The 12575-nt window shown below is 44.5% G+C and overlaps 1 pseudogene; it reads right to left on the bottom strand.

Moving 5' to 3' along the window:
- Window positions 1–4141: 4141 nt before the first annotated feature.
- Window positions 4142–5385, bottom strand: LOC142433706 (large ribosomal subunit protein uL4 pseudogene; annotated as a pseudogene).
- Between the last annotated feature and the right edge of the window lie 7190 nt (window positions 5386–12575).

The raw sequence follows: 12575 nt of genomic DNA, 5'->3' as shown, positions 1-12575 counted from the left end.
CAGAGAGATTGGTTTGGAAATAGCGATCAATCTTTTTTTTTTTTAATGTCAAACTCAAAAGTAAAAAGGAAAACAGGAAGGTTCCCACAGCCAAGGTTACACAAGTTCTGTAGGATTTAAGAGAAAATAAAGAGACCAGTCATACAAGCTTTTGTAAATGGCTGCTAGACTAGCCTCCATCCAGAGAACATCCATTCACTGCACCCCCGGCTGGGAGCCCAGGGTCCCAGGGTCCCAGCACCAGGCAAGAGAACCTTCACAGCTTCTCTGCAGTTGTCTGGAATTTCCCGAGAAGGCAAAAGATAAGGCTAAATATAGCCTTTCACCTTGAAATGTCATAATAGTAATAAAAACAGGGCATGGTGGGTGGTGACAGGTTGGTTTGTAATGCTCCCACTTGACAATTTATGTGGGTTTCCAAGCAACAGAGCTTTTTGAAATTAGAGAAGTAGAAAAGTGAGTGATGAGGCAACCAGGCAGAGGTTTTCCCTTTGCAGGCATCCGACACCTTTGGACACAGAACAGCAGGCTCCATCCCTGCCCCTGCTGTACAGTGAGACCCATCTCCCTGGCAGATCCTGCCACCCTCCACCTTTATCTGCCTCTTCATCTCGACCCCACAACCTCCAAAGCCTTGGGAAATCCGTAGCACAGATTAGCCACCCAATCTCTACTTGTTTCCTTTTCTGTCCTATCTGTACTATCTTACTGTATCCAGCAGCCAGTGTTAGTAGCAAAATTTATTTCTTCTTCATTTCCTTCGTTATATATTGGGTAAGTAGATAAAGTGGCTCAGTTTAGGGGAGGCCTATGTTCTAGTTAAGCCATGATTCAACTTTGGGATACAACTCTCCCTGTGGGGCATAGTCAGTTAAACTCAACAGAGTTTCTGCTTCCATTATAGGGCTATAATGCATTAGTGCTTAATTAATGCTGTGATGTGTGTGGGCATGGTCCTCCTGGCTGTCCATCACTGGGATGAACCATATTATCAAATATTAAACAAAAACTCCCAGTAGGTTGAGTTAGAGATTATTATGTTTCCTCTTCCACCACCTGTCTGTCACTTGGCTGTTCTTTGGTGGCTTGCATGCTATTATGATGCTGGAAACCATGTCATTGATATTTCAAATACCAGCAGGGTCACCCATTTGGAAGAAGTTTCAGCAGAACTTCCAAATGGATACAGTCTAGGAAGGCAAGTCTGGCTTCAGGAAAGTCATGTAAAGATTCCATTACCTCTTAATTCCGTGTTTCCATGAACGGTTTGGAGTCCCCTTATACTCCTGAAAAGTGACCACCCTGAGGATCACAGAATATTGTTCACATTTGGACTCACTTATTGGAGTGCATCATCAGGAAGACGGGTCACAGGAGGATGGATTCGTGTTTGTTACACTGGAGGGCCCGTGAAAGCAAAAAGACCCCTTAGCACAATGGATTGGCTCCACAGCAACAATGGACTCAATAATATCCACGCCCATGGAGATGGCCGGGCCAGACAATGTTGCGTCCCAAATTTCCACTCGACAGCTCTTCATAACAACCCCTTCACCAACTCAGATTCTTTTCCTCAATTAATTTTAAACCACGCTTTTTAATGTTCAACTTGCATTTTATCATTAAAGAAAATAGATATTAAAAGAAAGAAAAATGATAAAATCTCTACTCTCAGGATTAGTGAGTAATATGGTACTTAGGTGCCTCTCATTATATTTGTTTATAGGAAAATTGTGAAGATGAGTTGTTTCTCAGAAATGGGATAAAGGAATAAACCCAATATTTATATGCTTACCTAGAAACTAACCTGCAGCGCAGGAGGACCACAATAGTAAAGTCAAATACAAAATATATGTTATAGGATGTGTTAACACATGATTCCCACAAATTATGTTCGTAAACCAGCTATGGAAGACTATTTCAGTGGGCAAACTCAGTCCTCCTGGGGCACCGTTTAGGTCCTGGTGGTCAGTGGCCATGGGGCTGTAGGATAAGGCTATTAGCAAGTGTTGCCAGGGTTCAGCCACTTTGAGTTTATTTTTTAAAAAACTGAGCAAGAGATAGTAACAATTTTTGTTTGCACAACTTGTTCATGTTTTCTTTAATTGATCATCTTGCTAGTATAAACTTTCCACTGTCCATCTGTCACTTGGCTGTTCTGCCATGGCTCTCTTGTTGCTCTGATGTTGGAAGCTGTACTAGTGGTATTTCAAATACCAACGGGGTCATTTACGGGGGAGCTCCCAGACTAAGCCACTAGGAAGACCTACTTCAAAAAAAAATTAACCAATGGGAAATCTATGGATCAAGACAGCACGCTGTTCCGCATCATGCAGGCCGGTGAGCCCCATGTCGCCACAACAGTGCTCTCACACATACCCCGTCATTATGAAAAAGGCAAAGGGCCGGGCGGTGTTTCATTCTACTATGCATATGGTCACCATGAATTCGGATAAACTCATTGACCACTAAGGACCATATTATAAACTTATCTCAGGGATTTGTAGGGATCTATGATGGCGTCAATCCTCCCTCTTCTTAGAAACACCTCCATCCCAGGGAGAGGTAGCACCAGAAATACAGACCTGGGAGGAGTAACCAGGTTGCTGTTTCATGCTTCTGAGTTCCAAATGGAACAAGCTAAGCCATAGAAGCCTTCACACCTCACTCTGCTCTAATTTAACTCATATTCTATTTCTGGGTTGGCATCTTGTTAGTTTTTCCAATTGCAGCTCTTTTCCGACGGATGAGTCAGTCCCCTTTGCTGCCTTCTCTTCTAAGGACTGTTTGGTCTCCCCTTCCTCGATCTTGATAATTGACTTCTTCTGCTCAGCCCAGGATATCTCTGCCATTTCCCCTTGGTGTCACTGCTGCTGGCCCACGTCAGTGTTTTATGGACTCCTCTGCTGGTTCCTGGTTGGGGAATTTTGTACTCTCCATGGTGTTTGACTCCTAGGTAAGACATCACATGTTCTATCAGTGGTCTTCCCTCTAACCAGCTAAGTCCAGAAGGAAAACACTCACATGTAGAAAGATTTCTCTGCTCAGAAAGCATGGTGGGACACTGTTTGAGTTGGGCCGATGTACCACATAGGTTCACTGGTACACATTGTAGTCTAGGAGATAAATTCTCACCTGGCCAGTCACCAGCAAGGTGAGGATTGGCAGAGAACACACAAGACCAGAAGAAATACCGAGAGCCTTTATATTGCCATTTGATTCACTTTATCACCTAGAGGAGTCGTGACATCATCATGGGTTAAGCATTTGATTCCTCTCAGAAATGTTAGTGGTTAAACCCATCAGCATCGCTGCAGTGGGAAGAGGAGGGTGTAGGCTCCTGGCAAATCTAAAGTCTCAGAAACTATAAGTAGCAGTTCGACTTGGCCATCTAAAGTCACTGGGAGTCAGAATTGGCTTGATTGTAGTGGGTTTGCTATGGGTTTTGTTTTATCATCTAGCTATTTTTCATCTCCCTCTGATTTCATTGCTTATGAACTCCTTAAGTAACAGAGTAATCTGCTGCTAGTTCCGCCTTCAGATGCCTGCTCGGCTGTCCTGGGCCTGCTGACAAAGACGGTCTCTTTGTTTTCTGTCCTTGATGATCCCAGATAATTGCTCTCAGGTTTGTTTAAATGGCCTCCTGGCTTCCCATACACATCGTTTTGAATGCAGTGGTAGAAATTATTTTCTACTTCTATATTCTCTTAAAGGGATTCCATGTCCACATCTTCTCGGCCTGCCCTACAATAATGACCATGTGAAAAATTTCAAAACCCTATAGTTAGCCCTATAATATAAATAATTCTACCAACTTCTTCAGTTTGAAATTGAGCAAACAAGCGATCAAGATGCATTGATAATTATTGGAAATTGGAATGCAAAAGTTGGAAACAAAGAGGAAGGAATAGTAGTTGCAATATATAGCTTTATATATAAGCAATAAATAATCCAATATAGCAAATATATAGCCTTATATATAAGGAACAAATAATCAAATATATATTATATTTGATAGGAACAAAGCTAGAGATTGCATGATAGAATTTTCTTTTCTGAATCTCCCACTGCTGTTTCCAGCAGGTCTTTATTCAGAATAAGCGTCCAAAGACAACTTCCCAGGTTAATCACATGGAAGTGTTTACGCAGCGGGCTTCTTCTCTGCCGTCTGCTTCTTCTCAGCAGCGGGTTTCTTGCTAGCTGCAGCCTTCTTTCCTGCCACAGGCTTTTTCGGCTTCTTCACCATGGCTGCTTTCTTGCCCCCTTTCTTCCCCACCAGGGGCTTCTTGCTGGGAGCTCCCTTCTCATCCGATTTGACTTCTAATGCTGCTTCCGCCTTAGCCACCCTGACCTTGTGGTTGCGGGCTTGCCGGAGAATGGTGTTCCTGCGCGTGGTCTTTGCATATGGATTGAGCTTCAACATAATTCTCCGGTTTCTCAGTGGGTTCTTCTTCAGGACTCTGCGATGAATCTTCTTGCGTGGTGCTCGGAGGGCTCTTTGAATCTCAGGGCTTTTCAAGATTCTGCTAAGGTCTGTGTCGGTCATCTTGTGCATGGGGAGGTTACAGCGGCTCTTCAGGGAGGCGGCTTTCCTCCAGGTGCCCTGCAGCTCATCCAACTTGAGAAAGGCACCTTCAGTCCAAATGAAGAAACGCCCCACATGCCCACCAGGAGCAAGTTTCAAAACGTTCAGTTTGCTGACATTGAGCAGAGTAATTCCGGGAATGTTGCCTTCGTTGTAGATAATGCTTGGTCCCCTGCGCTGGATCCACCAACGGTTCCTCACTGTGCCCTTGCCCACTCTCATTCTCTGAGAGGCATCGACCTTCTTGATATCATTCCAGGCCTTAAGTTTCTTAAGAAGCACAATTGCCTCTTTGGTCTTCTTGTAGCTTTCTACTTTGTCTTCGACCACCAAAGGAAGTTCAGGAACTTCCTCAATACCATGCCCTTTAGACATGACGAGGGCGGGCAAGGCAGAGGCAGCCACGGCCGAACAGATGGCACAGCGCTTCTGAGTTGTGTTCACTCTCCGATGCCAACGGCGCCAGGTTTTGGTTGGTGCAAACATGCGACCTCCACGACACATAGTTCCAAAAGCACCTTGGCCAGAGCGGCGGGTCCACCACCCCGGACTCTAGGAATTCTCGCCACGGCTTGGTCAGTACCCCAAGCCTCAGCACTGGTCTGATGACCTGCCAGTTCGCTGACAGCACAGGGCTGCCTGTTCTTGCGCAGGTTGGTGTGAACAAAATTCACGATATCTGGTCGGATGGGAGCCTTGAACACAGCTGGCAAAGTAACATTTTTGCCAGATGATTCGCCCTTTTCAGAGTACACTGATATCAGTGGACGAGCAAACGCCATGGCGAAGAGAGAAGGCCACGCTCCGATAGAATTTTCTAAACCAGCAACTTGTTCATAGCAAATACCTTTTCTCAGCAACACAAACTGTTATTCTTCACGTGAGCTTCTCCAGATAGAATACACGGGAGTTAAATTGAGTACATCTGTGGGAAGAGACCATGGAGAAACTCAATATCAATGCCAGAGATTCAAGCCAGAAAAAAGAAATAAAGACAAAACTCAAGCCTCAACTGCAACACTGAAAGAGTCTACAGGCAGAATACTGAATGGAGCAGGAAGCATCAAGAGAAAATGGAAATAATACACAGTCACCGAACCAAAAAGAACTAGTCAATCGCCCACCATTTCAGGAGATAGCCTATGAGCAAGAACCACTGGGGCTGAAGGGACAAACTGCACGAAAAGCATTATCCAAAAACAAGGCTCCAGAAATTGACGGAACACCCATTGAATGGTTTCAGAAAGTTGAAGAAGCACTAGAAGTACTCACTCGTCTGTGCCAGGGAAATTGGAAGCAAGCTACTGGCCAATTGACAGGAGGCGATCCATATCTGTACCCATTCCAAAGGAAAATGACCCGACAGAATGCTCAAAGTATAGAAAAATATCATTGGTGTAGCATGCAAGGTAAATTTTGCTGACAATGATCCTCCAACGGTTGGAGCAGTACAGTGACGGGGAGCTGTGACCTTCAGGCCAGATTCAGAAGAGGATGGGCATATCACTGCTGACAGATGGGTCTTGGCTGAAATGAGAGAATACCAGAAAGATGTTTGCTTGTGTTTTATTGACTCTGCCAAGACATTGGACTGTGTGGCTCATAATAAACTACGAAGGACCGTGATATAAGTGGGACTAGTAGAACAACACCTCATTGAGTTCCTGCAGACCTGCACATGGGTCGAAGGACAGTTTTAGGAATAGAACAAAGGAATATTGCATGACTTAAAGGAAGAAATCTGTGTGCCTGGGTTGTATCGTCTCACCAAATTTATTCAATGTATATTCAGAAAAGATAATCAGAGAAGCTGGATTATAAGAAGAAGAATGGGGCATCAAAATTGGAGGGAGATTTATTAACAACCTTTGATATTCTGATGACACAACATTGGCTAAAAGTGAGGAGGACTTGAACCACTTGGTGACAAAGACCCAGGACTGTAGCCTGCAGTATGGATGACAACTCAGTGTAAAGGAAACCAACTCCTCAGAGCGGGACCAGTAGGTCACCTCATGGTAAGCAAAGAAAAGAGTGACGATGTCAAGGATTTGTATCTTGCTTGGATACTCAATCAATGCTCCTGGAAGCAGCAGACACAATGTCAAAAGATGCGTTGGATTGGGTAAATCGGAGACCTCTTCAAAGTGTTGAAAAGCAAGGATGTTACTTTGAGGCATATGGTGTCCGTGACCCAAGCCATGGTATTTTCAACAAGTCATATGCATGTGACAGTGGACATTGAATAAGTAATACTTGCAAGGGATATCACGAGCTGTCAAAAGAACAAACCACGTACTTATAGTCCCACCAGCCGTGGATGAGAGTTCCTGTCTCCCCACAGCCCCTCCAACACTTGTTGCTTTCTGATTTTTTGAATTGGGCTACCTTTGAGGGTGTCAGGTGGTACCTCATTGTTGTTTTAATTTGCATTTCTCTTATGGCTAAAGATCGGGAACATTTTCTCATATGTTTGTTGGCCATTCGGATTTCTGTCCCTGTAAAATTTCTGTTCAAGTCCTTTGCCCACCTTTCAAGTGGGCTATTGGTTTTTTTCCTTTTGGAAATCAATCTGGCGATACCTAAAACAGATGAAAATAGAGTTACCATATGACCCAGCAATCCCCCTACTGGGCATATACCCAGAAGAGGGAAGAAACAAACCAAGGCCAGAGTTGGAAGCAACCGAAATTTCTATCAACTGACAATTGGATTAAAAAACTGTGGTATATACATACAATGGAGTACTACGCATCACTAAAAAGCAGTGATGAATGTATGAGGCACATAGCGGCATGGGAAGAACTGGAGGAAATCATGCTAAGTGAAGTAAGTCAGGCACAAAAGGACAAGTACAACATGAGCCCGCTGAGGTAAGAATTAAAAATTTTTAGAAAAAAGTAAAAGTGGCATAGGGGAAAAAGCTACTGTATACAAACATTTGTGGGGTGAAGACTGTGTAGTATGGCAGAGACCAGACCAAAACCAGGGATGCACATGGTAGACAATGGTGGAGGAGGTGGGGAAAGGAAAACAAAAGGATGAATATAAGGAAGAAAAGGGAAGTGGGGGCATGGGGCACTAATCCACCCAAGGGGAGGGTATTGTTTATATCTCCACAGGGAAAGTGGGACCAGACTTCAACCCAGTGCCGCAAGGTGTGAATGCAATATCCCAGCGTGGAGTAGGGAACCAGTGGAGAGGTCTGGGAGGCTGGCCCCAGCACCATAAATTAAGTGGATTCCTACCCCTCCCCCGAAAAGAATTTGTTCCAAAGGACGACATTGACTCTGAAGCTCCGGGAGATGGACATATCTGATCAGAGCACATGGGAGCAGATGAAGGGGCAGGAGGAGAGAGTGGAACACAGCCTGGCCCACCAGGCCGTGAGGAGGATGTTCCTGAGTAGAGCAGCCAGTCCACAGAGAGAACAACATGGCTGGCCCCACTATGAGAAATGATGACCCTCAGTGACTAAGGGCGATACAGGGGACAGCACCGGAGACACAGTGTGGGAATTGCACCTGACCTGATCCCACCACACCGAGGCAAAGCACTGGGGGAGTGCAGCAGAGCAGCAAGGGAATGGAGTGGCAAGGTCCCCAGGGAATGCTGAAAGTGGACTTTGGGGCCAGGGCGTGGTGCCCCAACAGACTGGACTGGAAAACGCTCCTAAGGGCCAGCAAACGATCCCTGAACTAACTACAAGCTTTTCTCTTGGGAAAAAAAAAAAAAGAACAAACCAACCTGTCTCGGAAGAAGTATAGGATACGTACAGAATTCTCCTTCGAGGCCGGGATGGACAGACTTCTTCCCATGTACTTTAGACGTGGTATCAGCAGAGACCAGTCTCTGAAAATGGACAGCATGCTTAGTAAAATACAGGGGCAGCGAAAAGATAGCTGTGTTGACAAAGTGGCTGTAACAATGGACTCAAGTATATGAACCCGTCTGAGGATGACGCAGGATAATGTTCTGTGGTACATCGGGTGACTGACTATGAGTCGGAATGGAATTGACAGCACCCAACAACAGGAAGTGATGTGCATGGGCTACCAATCCAGGCTTTATCTTCCACATCTTTTTGTCCCTTCTTAAAACAAGTCTGCAGCACTGTCACCATAACCATCATAAATTTGCTGCTGTTCTTGCTTCAATTTTAGTATAATTCATGTTGTTCTGATAAGATCTTTTACAAAGTAGACATCTCATCCTTCATAGTGCCTCAAATCAGATCCCGTTCAGACATGTGATAACTGGTTCCCAACTCAAAATCACTGTCATTGTGTCAATTCCGAATCACAGTGACTCCGAAGGACAGGGCAGAACTGCCCTGGTGAGTTACAAGACTGCAACGCTTTACAGGAGTAGAAAGCTCCACCTCTCTCCCTTGGAGCAACAGGAAGTTTTGACCTCCTGACTTTGTGCTTAGCAATTCAATTTGTAAGTACTATGCCACCATGGCTCCTTATGACAAGTTAGTATGAGTTTATTTTGGTGCAAAAATATCGAAACTATTCATTTTTAAAATAAAGCACATTTTCAAGAGCCCTCTGAAACACTCTTAAGACATCTTCTTGAGAGTGATCTGTTAAAAGAAGGTTGGTGTTATGAATTGAATTATGGCCCCAGATAAAGATATGTTGCAGTTCAACCCCTGTATCTACGAATGTGAACATTTTTGGAAATAGGCTCTTTGAATAAGTTATCAGTTAGGTTAACATGAGTTCATATAAAAGTACTATGGATCCTAATCTTATATGTCTATTGTCCTTACAGAAAAGAAGCAGGGAAACAAAGGACACCATGTGACCTTGAATTGGTCAGCTAAACAATGCCTAGAGCCGGCAGCAGAGAGGCCTGGAAGAGGTGATCATTCTCAGAAAGACTCACAATGACTAATCCAGCGAACTGAGCTGTTAGCCTACAAAATAGTTAAACAATCAACTTCTGTTCTTATAAGTTACCCGATTTGTGGTGTTCTGTTATGATAACATTGTACTCCAAAGAGCTGGACAGCCACAGCTCAAGAAAGGAGAGAAGCGGGACGGAGGGGTTGGAGGAGCCCTCTGTTCTCTCATCTGCTGCTCTCGGAAGCTTTCTCTCTTTGCCTCTGTCCCTGTCTCCCTCTCTCTGTAGCTCATGCTCACGCTCCACTTTGCTTCTTGGTTTTCAAATCTCCATTCGGAAAAGTGATATAAGTACTTCTGGGCGTGGCCTGTTTCAAGATCAGGCATCATAGAGAAGTCCTCGAGTGCTAGTGGAAAAAGACATCTTCCAAATTCAGGGAGAAGGTTCCCTTTGTTCCAACTTGACTTTGGCTTTACCCCTTGGCCAACGAGCTAAGGATCTGGGGGGACCCTGACCGTTAATACTGTCTTGGGGACTCTGTCGTGTCTCATAGGCATAGCTGGGTCATATGGAAGTCTGAGGAAGGGGGAATCCTAGCCGAGGGGTGCTGGTCATTCAGCATAGTAGAGGCATCATCTCAAATGCCTAATGGACGGACAAGTGGTAGAGCTGAGTCCTGTAGGCTCGGCATAAGACAATAAAGAGTGGTAGGTATTCTGGGAAACAGGAGTTGAATCTTAAGAGCCACTTGATACTAGGGTCTAGTCGTTATTACTATGTGTATCCCGGTTTGGTGACTCTACATTTTAGTATGACTGAACCTTTTCTTTTCCCAAGAGAAAATAGAAATCTAATTTTTAAAGGGGCCATTCCTAAATGTTAAGTCCTGGTTACTCATTAAACATTTTACAAATGCCGTGGATACCAAAATAAATCACATTGTGGGGTGGCTCTGTCCTGGGGTTCCCAGTTTCCCGCTCTATGTCAGGGGGGTATGGCAGCACTGAGGAGACTGTCGAGAAAACCAAGCGTGGTGGGGAGAACCAAATGATGGGCGTTTCCATTAAGGGCCTTCACCATTTAATCAAGTGGTGCTTTCCAGAGTCCAATTTACTTCCTCTTTATGATTAAAATAAAAAACCCGTGCTTGTCAATTAAAGACAATGATATATTTGGCATTATTTAAGGGAAGATCTCACCTGGTGACAAGAGGCAGTGAAACTTCCTATCAGTTAAATGAGAGCTATTAACGACCGTACCACTGCTTTAAAGAAATGTTGTCTTACTTTATTAGACATTTTTAGTATTCTTTAAAGCAAAAAAACTTAGAAAAGTGAGAAGAAGCCTTATTTCTATGAGCGTTAAGAAGTCACTAAGCTCCTTCAGGAACTAGCTTCGTTGATGCTCTTTTAATTTCCTAGGCCAAGTTGTCTTGAGAAATAAATCCAGTGACACTCATCTATGTATAACAGAGTTTTAAACCAAGAAGCAATTGTACATGAAGAAGGCACCCCAGCCCAGGCCATCTCAGGTCCTTAAGTCTCATGCTAGGCCCTCTTCAGTCTCATAGCTGTATGCCAGTGATGCAGAATGGTTACAGACTGGTGGGTGCACAGTTGTATGGATCCAAGGTTGCTGGAAACTAGGCAGGGTGCCAACAGTGCTCAGGCTGGGTGGCAGGGGCCAAGCAAGCAGGAAGACAAAGAGGCAGAGAGAGGGAATTCCCAGTTTCCTGGTTTCTTCGAAGGTCCCACCCCCAAGGAGACATCATGAGGCTGGGAGCTGATTGACACGTTGAATTCCACCCCTACCCTTTCAAACATTTTCAGGATGCCAGGCAATATTCACCCTCTGTAGCCAAACCCAGAAAGGTGCTCTGGTACTTTAGTGAGGTCCATGTGGGACTGCTTACTGCAAGATCAGCAGTTCAAAACCACCAGCCATTCCACTGGAGAAAGATGCGACTTTCTGCTCCTGTAAAGAAGTGCAGCCACAGAAACCCTATACAGGGTTGTTCCAGGTGCTCTTCAGCCCTCTATAGCTCTATAGCTACCACAAAGGCAGAGAACCAACCCCCTTTTAAATCCTTCGAACAATGCACGGACGCAGAAAACATTGTTTGCAAAGTCACCCATGTATTTTCTAACTTCATTATTTCCCAGGGCTCCCTTATCCATGTACAATCAAATTCACCGGGTGTGTTAGTTACATAATATGGTGTCAATTCTGGACTTGAGAGGATTAAGAATAAACGGGTGGAGTTTAGCCTGTCAATGAGGAGATCGCCAGTGAGACCCCTTTAGAAGCATGGGCTTCTCCTGAGAATTCTGGGAACTGCTGTATTTTCCCACTTGGAGACAGGAGACACTTCCCTCTCTCTGCTCACTCCCTGGGAAACTTTGAAGCTGACAAGACACATGGAACTGTGCTAGGGCCCTGAGCCAGAGAAGCCACGTAGAGACCCCTGCCCGTGCTGAGATGCTTACTGCACCACTGGATCCAGAAGACTTCCAACCCACTGGCCTATGATCATCCTACATTTGGCGCCATTGCATGTGTTTTGTGAGTCTGAAGAGTACTTTATAGATCAGTATTGGACATATGGGCTAATATTGGACTTATGGACTTGGACAGGACTGGGTTGGGATGTTTTCTTAATGTACAATTACCCTTTATATAAAACTCTTTCTTATACACATATGCGTGTTTACAAATTTGTTCCTCTAGTCCACCCGGACTAACACACCTGGCTAGCTTCTAATGGCACTCCTTCTGTCTCCAATTGTTTAAAATCTGGAATTTCTATTCCACTATGGCCATGTCTACACCCATGTCCAGGGTCCATGTCAAGATGCACTATGAATTCAATCCTCCAGCTACTGCTCCACTGGAAATGGCTTCTTCTTCTTCTTTTCTTGTCAAAGAATATTCATTTGTAGAAAATCTGTTGACTCACTGTTTACAAGAAGAAGGAAAAATTGTACCTGGGTCTGAAAGTATATTAACTAGATAAGTCAAAGAGAGATGGGGCCACTGACCTGCATCGTGCTGTCATCTCTTTCAGCTCCTCCTGAGAAAGGCACATCAACCAGGCTCCGTGGAAATGTCCTGGACTAGAAGGCCCTGGGACTGATTTCTG

This window comes from Tenrec ecaudatus, chromosome 1 (assembly GCF_050624435.1).
Source record: "Tenrec ecaudatus isolate mTenEca1 chromosome 1, mTenEca1.hap1, whole genome shotgun sequence".
Lineage (NCBI taxonomy): Eukaryota > Metazoa > Chordata > Mammalia > Afrosoricida > Tenrecidae > Tenrec > Tenrec ecaudatus.
The sequence above is the reverse complement of the archived record's forward strand: the minus strand, read 5'-3'. Positions and strand labels throughout refer to the sequence as shown.